Source organism: Motacilla alba, chromosome 4 (assembly GCF_015832195.1).
Source record: "Motacilla alba alba isolate MOTALB_02 chromosome 4, Motacilla_alba_V1.0_pri, whole genome shotgun sequence".
Classification (NCBI taxonomy): Eukaryota; Metazoa; Chordata; class Aves; order Passeriformes; family Motacillidae; genus Motacilla; species Motacilla alba.
Genome location: NC_052019.1, coordinates 38858865 through 38881547, shown reverse-complemented (window position 1 = coordinate 38881547; position 22683 = coordinate 38858865). Strand labels below are relative to the sequence as shown.

At 37.7% G+C, this 22683-nt stretch overlaps 1 protein-coding gene across 5 annotated transcripts in view; it reads right to left on the bottom strand.

Annotated features, from left to right (window-relative positions):
- The window catches only part of MARCHF1 (membrane associated ring-CH-type finger 1), a 224655-nt gene that overhangs the window by 142090 nt on the left and 59882 nt on the right, over positions 1 to 22683 (bottom strand). For all 5 annotated transcript variants that reach the window (XR_005256861.1, XM_038136201.1, XM_038136197.1 and 2 more), the window contains exon 2: positions 7712 to 7790. The gene's annotated coding sequence lies outside the window, so the exon portion shown is untranslated. The remainder of the gene's footprint in view (positions 1 to 7711; positions 7791 to 22683) is intronic.

Genomic DNA, 22683 nt, shown 5'->3' with positions numbered 1-22683 from the left:
TAAAATACAGTGTGATTTACTTAGGGGAAAAAATAATAGGCAATGTAATTTAAAAGACACTCAATCTCTTCCAAAACAAAAAATCTCAGTCTATGGTCGGAAAAGAATTGCTGTGATTTTGCTTTCCCAAGAACAGAACATCAGTTTTCAATCTCCCTTTGTGAGCAATGCAGCTATATTTTGTCAGCTCTCAGGAAATGTCTTCATTATATCACGTCACACAAAGACAGCTCCAGTCTGACACACCAGCCCTGCCACTGCCGAGTCAGTACACGTGAGGGCAGAGCCCTCCACAGCTCCAGCCTTCCAGTGCCTCAGCTGGGCTCCTTCTCCACCGCAGGAGAAGGCTCGGCTGTTCTCCCCTCTTGGGGCTGTTCATGTGTGCGTAGATGGAAGCCAGCCTGTTACTGAGCTGGTGGAACCAGGAGACACTCCTGATGGGAGCACCTAGGAAACCGAGGCTCTAAGGGTCACTCCAGGGTCTTCCTGACTGCTATCAACAGAGCCAAAGCGAGTCATTATCGATAATTAATCTACTTCTTTAACATGCACACTGCTCTCACCTCTTCAACAGATCATTTCAATATGAAAGCCACATTTATTTCAAAATGGAAGTTGCTGCTATCCTGTTTCTTTGATAGATATACCCTGGGGAAATATTGTATATACACAATCTAACCCTCAGCCACATAAAGTGTGTACAGTCTACCTTCCAAAGCCACAACTCTCCTCTGCAAAGCCAGATGTCTGGACAAGTTTCATGCTCTGAAATCAACAGAGAAAATTAGTGCTGTCAATGCTAACAGCCTCAGGAATTAACTTTCTAGGCACTTTACACAAACGAGTTTATCAAAGGAAATTTTCACTTTAGCAGGAATTCTTAAATGATTTCTGCAAAACACTCCAGGAACGATATCTTCCAAATGAATACAACATTAATACTCATCATTCCTCCCTGACCTGTGCAGTGCCAGATGCCTCAGCAGGAAACCCTCACACACGAGGAATCACACACACCTCTAGTCCAGCCATGTCTCCAACCTCTAACAAGATGACCAAGACATGTTGCAGGGTGCACCTGCTAAGAAATTCTAGCTTTAACTACAGTTAAAACTATGTGTTTGTAAAACACAAAAACTAACACCTATCACGGCTATTCTTCCAATTTTACCACTAATAACAAGACAATTGAACATGGAAAGGCCAAGGATTGCAGCAACACTTATGCAATGCTAGTAATGAGAGGTGGGAATAGTACACAAAACCTTGTTTTCTCAAGATCTTCTACCCAGCTCTGTATGATGCAAACTGTGTACACTGCTAGGCTATTCAACCAAAAAAACCCACAAGCTGCTGATACATCCCAGCTCCTAGCCAACGGAAAGCTGCAGATAGCAGCACAAGCAGACAAGTTTTGCTTGTTTACTTACTTTTAGAATATAGACTTCTTTCACTGATTGATCACAAAAGCAGAAACACATCAGTATTCCTACTGCCTTCCTGTCTGTTTGACAGCAATTTCTAATGTCCCTCTTCAGGTTGTCTTCTGTTAAATAAACCTTCTGCTAATAGTCACAACCACAAAACAAGAGCTGCGCAATGAGGGTATCTTGAAGAGTGAGGGGCACAAAAGTCATATAAAACCTAAAAACACAAACAAGCTATCAGAGATTACTGCACAGCTGAAACTCAATGCTCTCACAATGCACACATGATTTAAAAAAAGAAATAAAAACAACCCCAATCTTGCAGCTACACAGACCTGACATTAATGCTAAACTAGTTAATTGAGGAGCAAAAGCACCTCTTGACATTCTAAATGTTTTCTAGCTAGCAATTTCTTATGATTCATGCAGCGTGGGTTTACCTGAAATAGACTACAACAAGAAACTGCAATCAAAGTAATTATAGAAGTATGAATTTGCCTCTCCCATTCAAATTTTTTTTTTCCAGGAAACAGTGAATCCTTAAACTATTCTCACATGAATCAGCCGATAAAACCAGTGCTGTCTTTGGTTCATTACATTAATTACCCTCTAGCTCTGTGGAAGGCACAAGGAGGCCACAATCATGACAGTCCTTCCAACTCTAAGTCTAAAACAAGAGTAATCCTGAAGAATGACATTTCCTGAGACAGTCACCTAAAACCTGCCTTCAGAGGAGGGAGATACACTACTCAGTGTTGTTGTCATCAACTTCTAGGCAACATGAAAGAAAAAAATGGAAGTTGTTTCTCTACCAATGTGAGGTTTCTCAGGAGTGTTCGGCTTTCAGTGGGTCCAAAGAACCACCCCAGAGAGAAGTGGGCTTGTAGGGGCACTCTGGAAGTCCTGATGCCCCCCTATGACAACACAATCCTTCCACACTGCAAATTATTGGTACTGGAGTTGAACCTTTTGTCTGCTGGGAAGCTGAAACAAAGTTTTCTGCTTAAAGCCAGATAATGTGAGATGTAGACATACAACACAATACCACACCTCACCTGAAATTGATGTATTTGTTAAATGGTTTGAATTAGACCATAAAGAATTCTCTTTGTTCTTTTTCCAGTATCATTATGAATCTCGCTCTAAAGTGCCTTATACTTTGCAGGACAAACAATTATTTGCAAACAGACTCAGAAAAAAAAAAAATCACTGTCTCTTAAACCCAGGTAACCTTTCCTGTCAATGGACTAACCGTGGAGTAATATCCAATGAGTATAACAAGCAGGCTGAAAATGACAGGCTACACACCAATGCTCATTCCTTCCCTCCCAAGCTACTTCTGTAGCATGGTCAAGACAGCCAAGAGGAACAGATGCAAACTCAGTCTTGAGAGAGGCTGTGAGGCCAAATCTTGCTGCACTATTTGGAAGCATATATTGTACCCACACTGTGCCAAATGAGGGAATCAAAACATTTATAAGTTTACCCATACATTCCCTAAACCTAGACATAATTAATCAGAGACTTATTAATGATAAAATATATAGAATTAATGTATATTTTCACAACACTGCAAATAAACTAAGAAGTTTCTTCTACTGAATTTGAAAAATTAGACAAATCAAAAAATAACTATTGTTCAGAGGTACTCACTGCTTGTATAATTACTTCTCTCTCATTCAATTTTTTTTATTCATTGAAACAGAGTGTCTTACCTTCAGTTCCTGAGAACTTTTTGCAATATTTTTCTCTTTTGCTTGTGCCTTTTTTTTTCCCATCAGCTCTTTTTCAACTTTAGCACTGCTTAGGTCATGAGGAGCAAACAAACTCTTAATTTTTATGGCATCTCACAGAATTCTCCAGCTTTCCTTGTGTTCAGCAGCTAATGAAGCCAGGCCTGGTGGACTACGAATGCTGTCTGTGCACCTGTTGATATCTACAGCACCATCTTGATATCTACAGATGCATTGTGACCTGAGATTTAGGAAGTTTATGCCTAGAGAAAATATTAACTGCATACTGACTGTAAAGAATAAAATATTTTGGTGTAGTTAAATCGATGCTCTTTACTGTGTCAACATATTTAACTTACAGGACACTCTTCCACAACCACTACTTTCAGTGAATAATAGGTACCACATATTTTTTAAAACAAAGACATTTGTCCTGTCCCCTTATTTCACCTTCAGCAAATCATAGTTAATAGGTCTGATTTTAACAAAGCATGAAATTACACCTCAGCACAGCAAATTAACAAGCAACAACAGGGACAGCTGTTGTATTTCTTGTTGTCATCATTTCAGATATATCTATTTATATTCCTCAGTATACCCCTTATTAAAAAAAAACCTACATAATAAGTAATGAAGCAAAACATGAAAGACCTTTGCAATAATTCTATTCTCCTTACTCTGCAATTCAGGTTTGTACAAACTTATGATCAGGAAGATGCTTACAGTATGCAAAAAATGCTACAATTAAAACTTGTATTTCCCTGAATATAGTGACAGAAGCTGACATGAAAACATATTCCAGGTAACACCTGATATTAAATTTCAAATCTAAGTTCAGTTCAGAAAGACAAGAGGCAGGCATGTGGAGAGCAGTGGAAGATTCACTCCCCAGTGATCAGTGAAACCTTAATTAGAGCTGTGCATGACACTCCTTGAAAATTAATGTGCTCTTAGGGTATTGGAATTTTCTACAGCAAAGAAGTTGGTGTTAGTGTTCACCAGGTTTTATAGACAGTACTTAAATTCTTACTACTGATTTTGGTAGTGTGGTTTTGGGATTTTTTTTCTGGTCTTTCCTTTTGCCACACTTTCACTGGACTCTCACTAGGATCTCCAAATAACTGACCCAACCCTGTAGCTGTGAATCAAGAGAAGGTATTCCAAATATATTTTTTTCCCCAGAGGGCATGAGAAGAATAGGAGAAAAAGCTACGTTCTTGAAGATCCAGAAACTGAATTACTCAAAGAAAATGAGGAGAAAATGTTGCTATGCATCAACAAACATGCCTTTCCTAAATGGGAAAAATTCACTGTGTAAACAGAACATTTCTACTCCTTAATTTCTGTCAAGGTGAATGACTATCACCTTAAGAACTTGTGGTTCATATTTAGAACATCTGGTTCTTCTATAAACATACAGCAGTAGACTTTGCGCTACTCCTTATTTTAGAGATAACATATTATGATGTGTATAATTTTGATCTTTTATAAGCACAGGACTGAAATATTAATTTGATAGTGACCAGCTGAACATAGAACATTCCAACTGGGGGAGGGGGGAGGAGGTAGAAAAATATTCTTATTTTCTTACTTGTGGCCTTTCAGTACTTAAAGGGAGCTTAAAAAAGAGAGGGAGAGTAACGTTTTATGGAAGTGGGAAATGATAGGAGAAATGGGAAGTGTTTTAAACTAAAAGAGGGGAGATTTAGATTGGATGTTAGGAAGAAATTTATTCAGAGCTAGGAAGACACTGGAACAGGTTGCACAGAGAAGCCGTGGATGCCCCATCCCGGAGGCGTTCAAGCCCAGGCTGGATGGGGCTCTGAGAAACCTGATCCACTGGAAGCTGTCCCTGGCAGGGGAGCTGGAAGGAGATGATCTTTATGGTCTCTTCCAACCCAAACTATTTCATGATGCTATGATTTGTTAGCCAGTTAATATTAACAGAAATAATACATGGAAACTCCTTTGGGAAGAAAAATATAACAATTACAAAACTGATCATAATTAATTGCTGCCACAATCTACAAATCTCAATGAGCTATGTTGTTGCTTGTCTGTGTACCATGACAGCCAATCTTACAATACTAATTAATTAATTCGGAATACTGGCAGGTTCATTAAATGTATAACAGAAAAGCTTCTAATCAATATAAAAATTAGCAGTATGGAATTATTTCTACCAAAAAGACAATTAAGTTGCAACTATGTAATGGTTAAAAATGCTAGATCTCTCTGTCTTGTAGCAACCTGTACTCATAAATAACTATAATAACAACAACATCCTTTTCTTTCCTATGTTGTTTTTTTCTGTTTATACCAATACAATGGTTGAGTGTGTGAATAGCAAAATCAGTTGCAGTCTACAGTAAGAAATATTATTGGATATTGCCAGCTCTTTAACCAGACTTCAGAATTATCTGTATATAGTAATAGACAATGTTTCAAAATATTTTAGATCAGGGAAAAAAAAAATCTGCTATTTTGTCCTCAAATGCAGTCACACTATTAAAATCAGCATGTTTGCAGGATTCCAAACAATGCATTTGTTGCCTGGGAGGCTGTAAATGTACTTTATTGCTCAGTGTGCACTAACACTCAGCATTTGCATCCTGTCAGGGACTTTTCTCCATGTTCTCACCTATGATTTTTCCAAGTCACTTCCAAGTACTTTTGTCCCAACTGTTGTCTTATCTTCACTGAATATAAATATCTCTAATGGATACACACCCACCCACATACATACATATACATGTGCACACAAATAAAATACTAAGATTTCTCAGGGAGATATGAAGAAAATAACAAGATAAATCAATTAAAAGAGAAGACAAAATTGAAATAAATCAGCCTATTCTACCTCAGTTTTTTCTTGTACCATTTGTGCTCTTTTAAGGCTACTGTTAGGATGCGGGAAATCCACCTGACTACTGCTAAGTAATTAAACCTCTCAAATAATACTGAAAATTGGACTAATTCAGTTATTAAGACAGCATTATCAGAGGAGCACTTTTTAGTCTCTCTTCCTTGACTAACTGTACAAGTCTCCTTCAATTATCCTGAAATATCCCATCCAGATTCTTTGACAAAACCTAAAGAAATGCTCCAATGTTGGATTAATTTTAATGCACTTAGGATAACACAGGACAATTGCTGATGTTGCACCAGTACTTTGTGAATATTTATATAATAAAGACAATAATATTCTATTTCTACTTCATAACTCAAAGTGCAGAATTAAGATTTTAATTTCAAACAGATTTGCTTGTATTGGTACTTACTTTATGGTTGTCTCAAGTTACATCAGAGTAGTAAAGAAATATTGAGACAAAGAAGTACATTTTGAAGAAAATAAATATCAGCAGGTTTTCTGAAACTTCTGATAAGGAGCTTGAAATGTGGAGGGCTAGTGTTTGCAAGTTTTTATTTGGTTGAAGACTTTATGTCAAACTAAATTACCTATGCTGCCCATGCACAGGCATTGCTGCTACTTTAAAATAGAGTGCTAGATAACGAAAAAATTCTGAAATTATTACTTTTAAAGGATTAAACACCTACTATCGGTTTTGAAACATTTTTCAATAGCGATTTCCCCCTTATAATTTTCAAGAGCTTGCTATCTAGGTGATGCATAGTTCAACTATGATAATTACATACAAAAGGGAAAAAATTAACATATCGCTGAAATTGTAGCTTGCAAACTCCCAATCTCCTTGAGGGTATACTTTTTTGGCATATTTACATATTTTCAAATTATATCTTTTGACAGGGACTAAGAACTTCTGTATTATGTTCTAAGCTCTGCCACCACCCACGTGAATCTGCCAAAAATCAAGCCTAATGGTTTTGGCTCTGTGTAAAATAGATCTTCTAATATTTTTCTTACAATTTTGCTAGGAGAGCAAGTTCGTATCTCCCAATTTAAGTATTCTGATGTAGACAACTAGACTCAAGATGAAAGCCATGGTTTAAATTCACAGGTGGAGTTTACTGTGAGATATATACAAAATTAAATGAGTTCATTTTAGCTTGAAGAAAATTCTTTGCCACCAAGTGACACAGTTGTAAAGGGCACTATCATATAATTTAATAACTCTGAATCCCAAAGATGTCTCAGTCACAGCAGGCACCCGCACATGAAATCTTTGCAAAGAGCTTTTAGTGGTAGTTTCACACTCTCATACAAGTTTGAATAATTGTTACCCTTCACTTTTAAAATAATTCCTGAAAAACAAGTAATTGCAGTTTAGAATGCATCACAGTAGATGTATAATCTGTAATGAAACATCATGAAAATCTTGCTCCTTGGATTCTAAACCTTAACAGGTTTTACGGAAAATGGGAGATTTAGTTATTTACTTAGAAGAAAAAATGTTTGTTTGGGCTTTACCAAAATACAGAAAGTGAATAATAGCACTTGTTACCACATAATGCACTTGGAAAGGTTTTCTTCACAATTAAACTGCAAGTCAAAATGCCAAAATAAAGTCTTTTTTTCCCCACCATGGGATGATATAACTTAACATTTAACAACAGAAAATATGAACTTACAGGTAAAGCAATCTTTTAGAAAATTTCTGCTATGACAGAGCTTCACATGACCTTTCACATTACTTCCTGGGTTCATTTCCTAGAAGAAATAGAAACAAGACACACACGTTAAACCAGTTGCAATGTTAAAATAGTGTCTATTTCACTGCCTTAAAACAGGTTATAAAGCAAGGTTTGGGTAAACTTTTTAGGCTGGTGTCTTCCAAAAGGTATAACCTAAAGCAAAAATTCTGGAATTGAAAGGTAAATAATAAATAATTTTCATCAACTCCTGTACCAGATACTGATATCCACTAATCTTTCTGCAGACTTTGAGACTGATTTGAGATTACTCCTTGACTTTCCTGAGCACAGGCAAACCACACATAATCTTCCCTCTATTAATCACACTGGTACAAAAAGCCTTTGCATAGCCAGGTAACCCATATGGCATTGGCAGGATAACATTCAAAAATAAACAAAGCTTAAACAAAAAAAAGCCAAAATATATAATTACTTCTCCAGCAATGTTTTTAGACATATTGGTTAACAAAACAAAGAGTAAAATGCATAAAACACTTAACTGAAATAGTTACCTCATAAGAACAGCAAATACAAGCTCTGCAAGGGACTTGAGCCAGCAAAAGAATGGAGGTGCATGGGCCCCTGTGGTGGGCATTTGCAGCAGGAAGCTCCCTGCTGAGGGGGCAGTGAATCCCACAGCTGCTGCCTAGGGAGGTTTGCAGCCTGCCGGAGACTCAGATCAGGACATTGCAAAAGGCTGCTGCAGACACTCTGCTGCTCTTCCATAGCAGCACCGAAAATGACGCCAGGGGCAATAAAGAAAGCACTGGGCATTGATTATGCTGCTGATTATGCGGGGAGTTGGGGTCAAGTGCATGGAGACCCCAGGCAGTTTTCTCCTCAATCCTTCCAGAAAGGCAGAAGGGTGAAAAAGGAAGTAACAGATCCCATAAGAATTTGTTGCACAGTTGGTGTGGGCTACAGGGTTTTAGATTTTAAATGATCACGGGACATTCTACAAGGACAGGGATGGTTTAGCAGAGATACTGTCCACATGAGTGGAGAAAAACATTTTGCCAACAGGCTGGCCAATCCAGTAATGAGAATTCAAACTAACAATAACAGGAGTAGGAGAGCATGACCAACAATCAAGAGAGGAAGTAAAGGACCAGGCTGGCAAGCAAAGAGTATGGGGTAACATCAACAGGAAGAAATTTGTAAGCAAAAACCAGGGCTGTAGGGGTCCCACCCCAACTGTGTACATGTAGATAGGGAAATGCCTTCCAGGCAGAATTATGGTAGGTATTCTATCTTTTCTGGGAAAAAAAGCATGCTTTTGTGCCTCTTCAAATAGCCCGTTTGCTAATGTACACAGCAGAGCAAACAGGACAAATTAAGAGGTCTGCATGCAGTTGGAGAATTTCAGCTTTACTGGGATCACAGCATGGGTAGATAACTCATATAAACTTGAAAAGTAAAAGTTTCAGCTGGTGCTGAGCAGCATAAGGAAGGCTATGGAAAATGGTCTCCCTGTCACAAGACACGAATGAAAAGATATCTCCTGAGGGAGACCTGTCACAAAAGTTATGAAGAAGGCCAATCGATACACTGAATGCCCTCTTCATCTCACTCTTCACTGATAAAAACCATCCTCAGCTATCCCAGGTCCCTAAAAAACATAAGAAAGCCTGGAGCAAGGCAGATTTCCTCTCAGTGGAGGAGAGACAGGTTATGAAGCATTTAAACAAAGTGGACACACACAGATCCATGAGCCATAATGAGATGCACCACACATATTGAGGGTTGGCTGATGTCATTGTGAGAGTACTCAGTCACTGAAAGATCAAAAAGGATAACAGAGATCAAGGTGAGGAAACTCTTGAGGACTGGAAGAGAATAAATATCACCTCTGCTTTCAAGAAATTCAGTCCAAGCCTCACCTCAACTCCTAGGAAAGGAGAAAATAAACCTGAAAGCCACTGCCAAATGGAGGAGGAATAAGAATGTATTTGGACATGGTAAGCATGAATACATAGAGGGGAAATTGTGCCTGACCAACCTGACAGCCTTTCACAATGAGCAGGCTGACCCAGTGCACAAGGACAGAACACTGAACATTGCTTATCTTGACTTTAATAATGTTTCTGTCACAGCCTTGCATTGTCTTCTCCCTGAAAAACTGATGAAACACACAACAGATGAACGGAGAGTAAGGCAAACAGAAAAGTGACTGAACCGCTGGCCAAAAAAGGTTGTGGATCAGCAGCACCAAGTTCACTAGAGGCTAGTCATCAAAGGCACACACCAAGTGTCAATACAAAAGCCAATAGGGCGCAGCAACTCATCAATAACTCACAAGTTTAATCACAAGTTTAATCACAAGTTTAATCACAAGTTTAAACAGAGTGCATGGATACTACAAAACTAAGAGTAGCTGACACATCAGAGGGTTGTCCTGCCATTCAGAAAAACCTTGACAGGCTGAGAAATGGGCCAACAGTAACCTCATGAAGTTCAATACAGGGAAAAGGTGAAGTGCTGCACTTGGCAGGAATAATCCCATGCATGCTGGCAGAAAAGGACCCGAGGGACAACAAGCTGGCCATGAGCCAGCAGTGTGCCCTTGCAGCAAAGAAGTTCCACAGCAACCCTTGCTGCATGAGGAAGAGCACCACCAGCACACCATCCCTCCTCTCTGCTCAGCACTGCTGAGCCATCCTGAATGCTGTAGTGGGTGGCCCAGAACTGGGCCCAAGAGAGACAAAGAGTTACTGCAGCAAGGCCAGCTAAAGTTTATGGAGGTAAGTAAAGGATTGGAACACTTTTTCTATGAGGTGAGGCTGTGAGAGGTGGGGGCCTTGACAAGGGAAGGCTCAATGGGATCTACCCTATGCTTACAGACACCTGGCAGAATAAGGAAGGCAGAACTTTTCTCAGTGGTCATCAAGTGAAAGGACAAGAGACAACAGGCACAAATTAAACACAAGATATCCCATTTAATCATAATGATTTTTTTTTTCCTATGGGGGTGTTCAACCAATGGCACAAGTTGCCCAAGATGCATCTCCATCCTTGCAGATATTCAAAAGCCCACTGGGCACAGTCCTGGGCAATGTGTGCTAGGTGACCCCGTGACCCTGCTTTGACCAAAGGGCTAGCCAGTCTCCAGAGGTCTCTTCCAACCACAACAATTCTACGATTCTGGAAAGCGATTATTTTAACTGGTCTCTGCTTAAAATAAATTGAAAAGAAGTTTAATTAATCACCCGTGAAATCTCTTCTCCACAATGCACAGGGGGAAAAAAAGTACAATCAACTTTATTGTGCTTTAGCTAGTGTAAAAGGCTTAAAAAGGTTATAGCTGAAAGCTAGAAATATATGGGAACCCTGTCGCTAATGAATGTCAACATGTCTTTTGGACTCCTGGATATTGATGGCAAGATTTTAAAGCCATAGATTAAAAGCAACAGGAGAAATTCAGATACTCTGATCCAATTAATTGTCTCTCTCTCTGCAGATATTCAAAGCCCAGCTGAATGTGCTCCTGTGTAAGCTGCTCTAGCTGACTCTGCCTTGGCACAGGGGTTGGACCAGATGATCTCCAGAGGTCACTTTCAACCCTAACAATTCTGTGATTCTGTCACTGTGAAAGATAAAAATTTTCCCCAATAATTCCTGCTGCTAACACTTCTAGTTTCCCATGAGAAAACAGAATGGAAATAAACATAGAACTTCAGGTATGTATTTACATCTGATGTTTAAAATTGATTAATAACAAATGCAGCAAATATATTTCCTTTCATAATGAAAAGATATAAATGAAAAGCAAACAAACTTTATTTTACTCTGACCACTCAAAATAGTTGGCTAACATGCACTCTAAAAATGTGAGTCACCCACATGGTGTTCAGTGGAATAGAATTTCATGGTATTGTATACTAAATGAAAACACCAACACTTATGTAAGCATTAATAGGTTTATGACAGCATCTCCCAAACAACTGTTCCACTCATGTGGAGACATCAACCTGTGGAATAAGTTTTATAAGTTATGAAGAACAGAAGCACAATTAGAGTGTAGAAAATCCAAATAAATATTTTATAATCAACATATTACTTAGAAGGAAAAAAAAAATCCTTTAGCAGTTGAAATCATACCTCTTCAAGGGATCAGATAAAGCTTTTATTTTTGCATAAGCTTTTTCTTTCTGCAAGTTTGAATTTGAGTTGTTGAAAAGATATGGCTACGAATTCTATTTTAAATTTTCTAATGACCTATTTCCTTAGAGAAAAAGTAAACAGCACATGCCTATTTTATTTGTGGCCAGGCAAAACAAAGCATACAAGTTAAACAGAAATACAGTGTATCTCTGCACACAGGTACTCATACAAAGGCATGCTATATGTAGACAGTCACATCTTTTGTGTTCACGTTGCTATGGAAACAAACTTGTGTGTAATCAAACATGATTACAAAGACATTCTAGCCCTTAAACAGAGTATGAGTCTTATCTTTTATTTCTTAAATCAAGGATAAAAGCTGGTTTATAAGGTTATAGAAGAGCTGCCAGTAGCCAAGAGCATGTGAAACTAACAAAATTATAACATCTTAAATACCAAGATTTTTCATTTCATAGTGTTTTTGTACTTAAATGTAACTTCAGAGACTAGCCCAAAACAGCAGTAGATTATGGCATAAAGTAAGGACACTACAGATTTTGCATTATACAGAAAGATGAAGCAGATAAACCTGGCATTTTCTTTGATTTCTTGGAAACAAAATTTACAGGAAACTTTCACTGCGGAACTACTCCTATCAAACAGCACACCCATTTAAAAAAAGGGCAAATCAAAAAACTATGTCATATACATTTAAGTTCTGGTTTTCCTATTTTTTTCACAGAGCATTAAACAATCTATTCAATACCTGTATCTGTTTTATTTATCTTGGTCCATCTGCTCTGCAAATGTTCTTGCAAAGCAGTTTCCCATGGCAACACCAAATATCACATAGTCTCAAGTCTTCCGTCAAAGCCCTTCTAACTGATCTGCTCCTGAATTTCAAACAGCGTATTTTTCTGCAGTATTTAAGTAAATAATAAATGGAATATTTCTTCAAGCAAAAAAAAAAAAAATCCACATGAAGGAAATAAATACCCATTAATAAGCTTCTCTCTTCAGGCATTTATTTTTTATTTTATTGTTTTAATAATTTCATTTTTCAAGAGCATTCCATTTAAATCATCTAAAGCAAGGTGGAAGACATATGTTATTTAAAAACCCTGTCAATCTGATGGTAGTCTTTACTTGATTAAAATGTCAAAATCATTATGTTGCATGTAACCAAACAAATTGTGCAAAAATTCTAAAGAATAAGGAAATAATATGTTGAAATGTAAGTTTTGGAATGAAAAGACCACAGTGGCTGTTTAATGTGGGACAACTTCTGATAGACATCATCACCTAGAAAATATTACGAGCCAGCTCCTCTAATTTTTTTTACATCCTCATATTTATTTGCATTTCTTTGATCATTATAAGAGGAAAATTTCTCCATACATTTTCATTCAAGATAAACTAATAACACCGATTTCATGAAAGTAGCTCCTGTTTTACCTGAGATTCTATCTCGAGAATCAGTTCTCCCTAACTTAAGACATGAAAGAAACATACATTTTTAAATGTAGTTCTTCTGAAAAACTCTCTTAAAGTAAGCATCAAAAAATCCCAAACTCTTCAGTAAATATCACCCTAGTCCTGAGCACACTGACTGTGAAACAGCAAGAGAAGCATTCTTCAAGTTGTACATTAAAGAAGAAATGTTCAGACTTAGGAAAATTAGACTACTGAATTTCTAAGTCTGATATCTTTTATTTTAGATTTGTCTGACCAAAACCAAGAACAGGTAGGAACAAACACTGTGGAGATATCGAAAAATAATCATACCTTCTGGGCCACTCCTATGCCCCAACACTTTAGTTTATGGTAGTTTATAGCCTAGAGCTACTTTCAGGACTACTACAATTAAGCAATCTCAGATCCACAGTAAAAAACAGGATTAAATTCCCACAATAATTTTCAGCAGCAGCCCCTCCTGTCCTGGCTATGGCTGGGATGAAGTTAATAGTGTCCTTAGTAGCTGGCACAGTGCAGTGTTTTGGATTCAATACAGAAATAATGTTTCTAACACGCTCCTGTTTTTGGTTGCTGCTCAGCAGTGCTTACCCCAAATCAAGGACTTCTCTACTCTCTCTGCCAGTGAGGAGGTGCACATGAAGCCATGAGGGAACACAGCTGGGACAGCTGACCCCAAATGGCCAAAGGGATATTCCATACCCCAGAACATCACACCCAGTATATAAACTGGGGGAAGCTGGCTGGAAGGGGCTGATCACTACTTCCAGAAGGGCTGGGCATCCATGAGCAGGGGATGAGAAGTTGTATTGTGCATTGCTTGTTTCACTTGGGTTTTAATCATAGAATCAGTCCTCTCCCTCCTTTTCATTACTAATATTATAATTAGGATTTTTTGTTTGTTTGTTTCAGTTATTAAACCCACAAACCCTTAATCCATAAACCCTACCTTTTTTTCTGATTCTCCTCTGATTCTCCACCCCACTGGAGAGTAAAGCTAGGGAATGGGTGAGTTTCTGCCTGATACTCAAGTTGCCAGCTGAAATCACCCTACCTCTCCCTATAATTTCCTTGGGTTATTCTCGGGTTTTCCCAGGCACACTCATCTGCTCACCTTGGAATTTGGCCCAAACACGTTTCACAGATTAGTCTAGATTTCTGGTCTCTATGGTGAAATTCTATACAATTATTCTGCTATTTTTAGTTAGAAAGGCTTCTTTACATGTTTTAGACATAAATGACACCATGGACTAAGGAAGCAAAATATGGCATTTCTACAGAGCACAGGGCAGATCTACAATAGGAGGATAACTCAGCTAATCTGTTGTGTATGCAGCAAGTCAGTCCGCTTCATGAATAAATGCAAATATTGCTGGAGGGATAAACTAAAATACAAATACAAGAGCCCTCTGCCTGCAAATAAGAGCAGATAAATACGCCTTTACAAAACCACCTGTATGCTCAGCTGCTACCTTTCCTGTGGTTTACTACCCATCAGCCAAAGTACATTGCCTACAATTATCTGTGTACAGACATGAAAAGCAGATGCATTTTATCATTCCACTCTAAAAACTTTTATTCTGCATTTTTAATAGGCCACTGAAATAAGCCTGTGAATTTATGAGTGACGTGTTTATGATTCTAATGCATTTTATTTTCCAAGCAAAGACAGATAGTAGCACTGATTCCATCAGTCACTAGGGTCATCCTAAAAACTGCTAATTCAATCCTCAATTGTGTAAGCCTAACCATGAGTGCGTTTTATTATTCTTTACTGCATACGAAGTGTTTCTCTTAAATATGTAGGTTGGTTTTCTTGGTTTGTAAGAAAAACAAAGTTAAAAATAGTTCAGCCAAAATTGCAGTGAAAGCTATAAAAAAGAATATTAAGTTTTCATCAAACTACACATACTTGGTGCTTTCCGGTCCATAGGAGGATTTGATTTTGACTCATTTTAAAATACCATAGTAAAAACACCAGTGATGAAATGACCAGTATTAATAAATTTCATCACATGCTACAGCCTGTGATACATGTGAGATGAACTGGCTACAAGCAGAGCATGTTTTGAAAAATATTTTTCAAATATGCTACTTCAAAAGTTACGATTTAATCAAAAAATAAGAGGACTAACATCCTGCTTTTTCTGGAAATCTGAAAAGCTATAATAAAGACTTTAAGTTATTACAATCTATTCTGCAAATGGCTAAGCAGCCAGGACCGTGTTCATTTATGCTTTGTCCTTTTAAGCTTTCAGGGTGCTGTGTAGCCATAGTAACTACGCTTTTTCTCTGCAAAATCCATTAGCTGGTTTCAATCTGGGATTCAATACTACCATAATCAAAGCCAAAGATTTAAAAAAAATTGTGATTAAGAAAAAGATTGTTGGTGACAAGCATTTATTTTAAAAGCAATTTCTGCATATCTATGCTTTATACATAACAGCAAAAGAAACCAAAAGATTAAAAGGACATCAAAAGATAAATTCAAAATTAATTTTAAAACTAGGTTACCATCAGGAATTACAAACTACTACCTCAAACTATACAGTTCAGAAGACTAGAATAAGCTCTATCCTGCATCCTATGTTTTTTTTAGTCACAACAGCACTAAACAACTTCAAATGCTAGCTGAGCCCTGACACTGGTTACAGATAAACTAAACTAATGACATTGTCACTGTTGGTTTGAATCCTGATTACAAGAAGATATACTTGGTAACCAGGAGGAGGAACATTTTTTACAAGCAATTGGTATATACTCCACAGCTGGATTTGAAAGTGTAGGAATATATTCCACTAACCATTAATTTAAAAATAAATGCTTTGAGTCTTTGTACTGAAAACCATATTCCTTAACTGAAAATTTTCATTGCCTCCTCAGCTATTTTACCATTAGTTCATCCTCTGCTGATTTTTCAAATTCCATTTGCTTCTGCATTATATTAGAATCAAACACAATTCAAAGATAAAATATCTGCCATGGCAAGAGTGTGCATATTTGGGCAGGGGAAGGGGAGGATAACCCCTAGTAAGAGAAAATTATCCATACTGGCATTTTATTTCTGTATTCTAGCTCCATATCCTGCCATAGCGCTTCTTGTAACAAGCAACAAGAAAGAATGGCAAGGCTGTGGTTGTATAGGGCAAAGAAAGACTGCAGGATTACTTTTAAGAGACCACAAAAACTGCAAAATGAACTCCTACTTGCATTCAATAGAATAAAAAAAACACAAACTTAATGAGTTACCTGAATCTAAACCTTCTCCTTTTTCCTTGTAATACACAACTTGTAAAGCCCTGACTGCACTGAAGTTAACAGCAAAGCTTCCATAACCTTCACCAGAGCAAAGATTTCACCCCATGTATATTTAACGACATGGATGACACAAGAGAGGATTAAAAGTCATGCTTTCTCTGTCACTACAGCAGAGGACAAAGTCACATCATCATGGCTCCTACAGCTAGCTTGTCCAACAATTCTGTGATCATCAGCTTGGCCCTGGTCTACACCAGAATGACAGCACTTTCTAGAAGTCTCAGCATAAAGCAACACTAACAGTTTCCAGGAGTTCAGCTCTCAAAGATGCATAAAATGCTTCTTTCCAAGTACTCTTGGTTCTGCCTTTCAGAGAAGAGCTGACAGAGGCTCACCTTTACTTCAAAACACGATGAGCATGTTGAGGAAGGCAGGGATGTCCTTAACAGATCATTTTGACAAGACACCCTTTGTCATTAGCAGTGACAGCACAATTTCATCCAATCAGCTATAGAACAAAGTACTTCTGTATATATTGGTAGAATACTCTGTGAACTGAAATCTTAGGAGAAGATATACAGGTCCTTTCCTTTTTCCACTCAGTCTTCTGGATGCAAAAGCTCATAACAGGAAGCAGCACTGATGGTAAAAATCACAGGAAATCAAATCCAGCCCTGAATAGTACTTGGAAAAGTATAATTACAAAAAAAAAAAACCAAAATAAAACAAAACCAAAAACCAGCCAAACAAAAACTGCAACCACAACAAATCAGAAAAGCTGGAGATTTCATAGAGTGTAAAGAGGTGTAGGTACTTCCAGCAGACTTGCAAGTGTTGCAGAATCCAGTGAGAGCTTTTGCAAGTAACACAGCTCAGAATGCCTTGAAAAACACCAATAATTTTCTGTTCCCACATGCTTTAAATCAAAATATTGCACAGCATTGTCTATGTACGTGCCTGTTTAGGGAACTTTAACATTCACCTACAGTTGCTCCATAAAATTTTCGTCAAAATTCAAAAGCCATTTTTCCTTCTTTTTCTCATTAAACTAAAAGAGATACCAAAATTTTAGGGCACATATTTTCATAGCTTTGGTTTTTCCTGGATTTGATTAAGGTGTTAATGCCTTTAAAGATCTAAGAATAATCCACATGTTTTAAATTATGAGGAAATACAAGCTAAACCTATCTTTAAAACCTGAAGTACCAATTAAAATAAACTTGGACAAGAATTGGTCATCAGAAGTTTTATTTTGTTTGGCATTAGAAAACGAAAGAACTTCCCACCAAAAAACGCCCATATGTCATCTTCATCTGAGGAGGCTCTCTAAGGATGTTTTCTGTGTCCAAAGATATTCTTTCACATAAACCTCCCTGCTTACTCTCCATTCCAGTATCTGCAGTTGCCATAGTTACCATTTTGCATGACCATGCTGTGAGTGGTGACCTCATATTCAATAAATCCCCAAAGACTCAAAGTTTGCAAAATATTTCAAGGTTTGCGCAGAAATTTTGCCACGAATTTTCACTAAAACACTAGCAAGTGTCAAGGCACATGCAAACAAATGTCTTTTTGAAGACTGGATTACTTTATTTGCAAACTTTCAGCCACAATGTGAATATAGGAAGTGAATTAAGGTATAGGAACCAGAATCACAGCAAAAAAGTCATTAAATATATTCTAAGAATTTCAACATGCAATTTTCACTAGGATTCAAACAGTTTTAAATAAGGAAGGTGACTCAAGTGGAATCAGGTTTCCTCTTTCCAAAATCCAAAAATCACAAAGAAAAATTGTTAAAAATTCCTAAACCACAGGCTAATAATCAGGACCCGAGTTAAAACATTTATGGATTCACCTTCCATAGATACTTTCATTATAGCTACCATGAATACAAAAGATGCAATCAGAAATCTTTCTCCTGAGCTTGACAGGCAAGGCAAAAACAAACCATGTCATGACCATAACAGATAAGTCACTTAACTACAGTCTAATAATAAACAAAAGCAGATATACTGGATTTCTGCATGAGGTTCCACATCTTAGCCCTTAAGGAATAGGGAATAAAAAGAACTCTGCTTAGTGGAATTCTGTGCTGTGTTTGAATCTTTAATGTGATACAGATTACTACTGACTGATATATAAAATTCAGATACACAATACATCTCTCCAAGAAGCAGAAATCCTATAAACTAATCTACATGTACTAAATGAAGGGTTGGATCTTTGGACCCTGCTAGAAGCTTCCCAAGAAAAACTCTTCTTCCTACTTTTCCTGCAGATGAAAAGCACACAAATGATTATGGAAACTGTCTTGCCTTCCAAAAATGTGATTGTCACAAGAAATACAAGGTAAAGATTGAATAACTTACAATATTTTCTTTCAATAAATTATAACAAATTACATCCCATTCAGTTTGCTCTATTCTGTTAGATCAGATGCCTTACATGCCACTCAACTTTTGTGCTTCCTACAGCCCAAATCAAAAGAGAACATGATGAGATGAAAAGAACCCATCTGGATTACATAAATATGCTGTTAACAGGGAAAGGGACCTAATGGAATTAATGAAAACATCATACCCATCCACTTATTAGCATACATAAAACTTGTAAATCAGAATTTTTTGTCACAGAGCATCTCTAGCTCAACAGCTAACACTAAGGATCAAATGTGAGAGAAGGTTATTTTCATACTCATCCTGTGATCTTTCACATGCAAAGCAGCATCACCCTGTTCTTTATCTCTGAAAACTCCACTCTTCTATGAACATACTTGAAGACTCCACATTGGTTTTAACCTTAGAATAACAATGTCTAAGAGCCATCTGTGACAGTCCAGCACCTTGCCATAGATGCATTTATTTCCCTGCTTGGTATGTTTGGCATCTTTCTCACTTCTATGTCGCCAGATTGTTTTAAGTTATTCTTCTGATGATCTAGGGTTTCCCCATCCAGACAGAGCAACTAGAAGGGTACTTGTCTTTTCACCCTGTCCCGACATTAAAACAAGAGGACACTGGAAGATCAGTGGATTATCTAGAACCAGATGAAGCAGATGTTAGTGCTTCCCATGAGCCTCAGAAACAAGGAAAACAGATTTCCATACCTGCTGAGTGGCTTTTTAGATGAATTATTGTTGTCAATGCACAGACTACTGTATTTCCATGCGTATTTAAAAATCCTTGCTCACACCAACAGCTAGTATTAATCAAGATTTCAATTTAAAATCAAGAGTGATGAACAATGAAAACTGTCCACAGTGTTGAGCTCAAAGCACTGTGGATCAGAAGCACCAAGTCCAGCTGTAGGCGAGTCATCAAAGACACAGCCCAGGAGTCAATAGGAGAGCCAATACTGTTCAATACTTTCATCAGTATCTTGCAAGGTGAGACAGAGTTCCTCTTCAGCAAGTTCACAGACAGTACAAAACCAGACATAGTGGATACAACAGAGGGTTGTGCTGCTATGAAGAAGAACCTTGACAGGCTGAGAAAGGAGCAAAAGACACAAAATGCAACCAAGAGGAAGCGCAAAATCCTGTTTTTGTGGAGGAACACCAGGCACCAGTATGGGCTGGGGGCCAAATCACAGGGAAGCAGCTTTGCTAAGTGGGACCTGACAGTCCTGGTAGACAAGCTGACTGAGAACCAGCAGTGTGCCCTCACATCACAGATGGCTCAGAGCAACTTGACCTCTCCAGGACAACAAAACCAGTGCTCCTTTATCTCTGTTCAGTACTACTGAGAAACATCTGGAGGGCTCACTCCAGCCTCAAGCTCCCCAGTACAAGAGAGCACAGTGAAGGAAGTTCAGTGAATGGCAACAAAGATGATTAAGGGACAAAATCATCTTTTTCATGAGAAACTGAGAGATATAAAGACCCTCATCATGGTGAAGAGAAGTCTCAGGGATGGGACGCATAAAAGAGAGAGACTGGCGTTTGCCAGTGGTGACCAGTCACAGGACAGAGGGAACGGGAGACAAACTGAAATACAGGAAATTGCAGTTAAACATCAGGAAAGCCTTTTTTCTTGTCAGATTGGGCAAACATTGGAAAACATCACCAAGGTGGATTGCGGAGTCTTCATTCTTGTATCAACTCAAAATATGACTTGATACAGCCCTGCGGTCCCTTCCAACCTCAACTGTTCTGTGATTCTCTCACGAATGAACATGTCTGGTTCTAAAATAGGGAACCCAGGTGAAGCTTCTCACCCACACTGAGAATTCAGAGTGTCTACACAGTGTTTTGTTATGATCCACACTATGTTCTTGCATAGAGTCAACTTCATGAGGAACTGAACCACTACATTCTCATTATGTCTGTCTGTTCCTTTGAAAGTAATTATTCTCATACTGATCAGCAACGATAGTACTCAATTATTTGTGAAAAGAAAATCTTAAAATAAATAAACTAGGAAAAAGTATTTACAGGAATGAGTGTTCTGTGATTTTTTTTCCAATTGCCTTACACTATAATTTTTTCATAATGTGAACACTTGGATTTCATTGTGTATATTTTTCAAAGTACCATCTGTTTTTCAAGTCCTCATAGATTTTGCCATTAATAAATCTAAATCCCTGCCATCCTCATTCAATATACAAAACAGGCATTGCATTTCACTGAAAATATGAAAAAAAAATCTCAAAGTTTGAAATTTTCTATGAAGCGAGCTGTATCTCTCATTTTGCATTTCCCACTTATCAGACAACTGTTTTACAATTTAAATGTTATGTCAACTCATCCATAACCTTCTTTTATGTTCTATTTCAACACTTTGTGAACAGAATATTAATCTATCATTTAAATTAATATTTAATTGAAGAAAACTCAGTTCTCTCAGTTCATGAATTTGAGAATTTATAGTACCTAGTTGTCAAGTGATATCCAGCAAGCTGTCATGAGGAAGAAGTACTACACATACCTTCCTGTCCCCAAATGCTGGCTCCTACTACAGACCTTCATTCCTAACACAGCAACAGGGAATCATTCTAACTCTCCCTGAAACAATTTTTCCCACATGTGAATGAAGCTAGAATTTTTTCCTCAATTAAAATCATCAATAGCTTATTTTTTTATGCCAAGTTCATTTAAACCTAGATGTCTTCCAAGCTTAGTTAACAGGAAGCTGCTAAGATGACCCTTTTCCTAAAATCAAGGAAGGAAGTAAAAGCGGAAGAAAAAAAAATAGAAGGATTTTTGAGGTATTACTGAGTTTCAACTGTTTATCAATCTACATCTGCAGAAACCAGAACAAAGTATAACACAGGGTGAAGGATACATAACCAGGGACAGGGCGCATAAACTTCACTAGGTCACAGAGAATCTGGTACTTGCTTCCTCATGACAATAAAATACACTGGGGATGACTTAAATGTAAGAGAGGTGTCATAACACAGCCTTCCACTTCTGTACGACGACTTCTGCAAAGAGGAAATAAGATTTGCTACCCCTGATGATGCCACTTGGAAATAGCATTTAGGTGACTGCCTCTCCCAGTGTGTCTCTTGGCTAAATTAACAGAGTCTAACCCAACAAGCTAAAGGAAGTACAACCACAGCTCCTGCATATCTAAGATGCAATATAATGCAAATGCTGTCCTGAAGTTGGAGTAAAACATTTCAGTTCATGCCTCAGGCAATTTCTGGAACAGGAGAAACATTCGAGGCACTCCCTGACCAGTACCAGCCTCACTAACTTAACATTTTCAGTCCACAATTCTGTATACTATATTCACAAAATCTCCACTGCATAACTTCTTTTCTCTGCTAGGGAGGGTGCAGAGGGTGCAGCCTTGACATTAATTAAACCAAACCACAATACTATAATTGGTCTAGAAAAATTGTGCAACATACTTTTCCAGACAAGATGTATACTCTAAATTCCTAAAGTGAATGGCTAGTGTTAAGAAAAATCTTAATTTAAAAACTGCCACAGGACCAAAAGCATTTTTAGCTGAAACTTTTATTTTCACCTTTCTTGGGAAAAAACCAAAGCCAAAAACAAACCAACCAACCAAACAAATCAACACCAGCTCCATTTTACATATGCACAAGCAAGGTACATCATCTCA